Below are 1,852 nucleotides of genomic sequence, written 5' to 3' on the forward strand. Positions count from 1 at the left end.
CCCGCGCCCCCCGCCGGGGCGGGCTGAGGGAGGGACCGCGGGGGAAGCGCCGCGGAGGGGAAGAGACGCGATTTGTGAGGGGAAAAGTCGCTGAAAAGTGAGGGGAAAGTCTTTTTCTGGGGAGGAAAGAGTCCCCTTCTGTGAGGAAAAAGTTCCTCTCGTGAGGAAGGAGTCACTTTTGGTCAGGAGAAGTTTCCTTTTTCTGAAGAAAAGTACCCTTTTTCTGAGGGAAATCTCCTTTTTGTGAGGAAAAGTTCGTTTTTATGAGGAAAAGTTCCTTTTTATGAGGAAAAAGTCGCTAAAAAGTGAGGGGAAATGATTTTTTGGGGGGGGAGGAAAGAGTTTCTTGTGAGGAAAAAGTTCCTCTCGTGACGAAAGAGTCACTTTTGGTCAGGAAAAGTTCCTTTTTGTGAGGAAAAGCTCCTTTTTATGAGGAAAAGTTCCTTTTCTGTGAGGACAGGTTCCTTTTTATGAGGAAAAGTTCCTTTTATGAGGAAAAAGTCGCTAAAAAGTGAGGGGAAAGGTTTTTTGGGAGGAAAATGTCCCCCTCACAAAAGGCCTTTGTAAGGAAAAAGTGGCTTTTTCTGAGAAAAAAATCACATTTTGTGGGGAAAATATTCCTTTTTCTGAGGGGAAAAGTTCCTTTTTGTGCAGAAAAACTCCTGTGTGAGGAAAAAAAAATCACTTTATATGAGGGAAAGGGTTTTTTTTTCTGAAGAAAAAGTTCCTTTTTGTGAGAAAAAAGTCACTCCTGTGACGAAGAAGTCCCCTTTTTGTGAAGAAAATATCCCTTTTGGGAGGAAAAAGTCACTTTTGGGAGGAAAATGTTCCCTTCTCGTGAGAAAAAATTCACTCGTCAGGAAAAAGTCACCTATAGTGAGGGAAAAGTTCATTTTTGTGATGAAAAAGTCCAATTTTCAAATAAAAAAGTCACTTTTGTGACAAAACCATCACTTTATATGAGGAAAAATATCAATTTTGTGAGGAAAAGATCCTTTTTTTTTTTATTTCCTGTGAAATAAAATGTCCTTCTGATGAAAAGGCCTTTGTGAGTAAAAAGTTACTTTTTGGAGGTGAAAAGTTGCCTTTGGGGGGAAAGAAGCCGCTTTTTGGAGAAGAAAAGTTACTTTTTTTAAGGGAAAAGTTACTTTTTGGGGAGCAAAAGTTACTTTTCTGGGACAAAATACACTTTTTCTGGGGAAAAAGGTAGCTTTTTTGGGGGGTACTCTTTTTTGGGGAAAATCAATTTTGGGGGAGAAAACTTTTGATTTTTGTGGAGGAAAGTTCCATTTTTTAGGGGTAAGTTACTTTTTTGGGGGGGGGGGGAAATCAGTTTGGGGTGGCACAAAAGACACTTTTGGGTGAAGAAAAGTTGCTTTTGGGGGGGAAAAGATGGGGCTTTGGAAGAGGAAACTCTTTTTTTTTTGAGAGCAGCTACTTCTTAGAGTAAACTTGCTTTTTCGGGGTGAGAAGTACCCCTTCAGAGGGGAGGTTTTGGGGGGAAAAAGTGAGTTTTGGAGGGGGAAAAAAATCACTTTTTTTGCGGGGAGGTGCCATTGCTCGGAGAAGCAATCGCTTTTGGGGGAAGAAATCACATTTCGGCGGGGGGATGAGGCGGATTTTGAGGAGGAAAAAGGCCAAAAAAAGGGTTTTTTAATGGGAGAGAAGCCTCCCGGCCGCACACAAAGAGCCGGGCGCTGGGCCGCATCCCGGCTCCCTCCGCGGGAGGGACCACCCAGCCCGAGCCGAAGGGAACATTAAAAGAAAAAGAAAAAGAAAAAAAAAGCCAAACTAATAACCCAACCCCAAAAACTCCACCCACGGGTTTGCGACAGCTCCGCGGGGCCGGGCC

The sequence above is a fragment of the Geospiza fortis genome, unplaced genomic scaffold, assembly GCF_000277835.1.
Source record: "Geospiza fortis unplaced genomic scaffold, GeoFor_1.0 scaffold61, whole genome shotgun sequence".
Taxonomy (NCBI): domain Eukaryota; kingdom Metazoa; phylum Chordata; class Aves; order Passeriformes; family Thraupidae; genus Geospiza; species Geospiza fortis.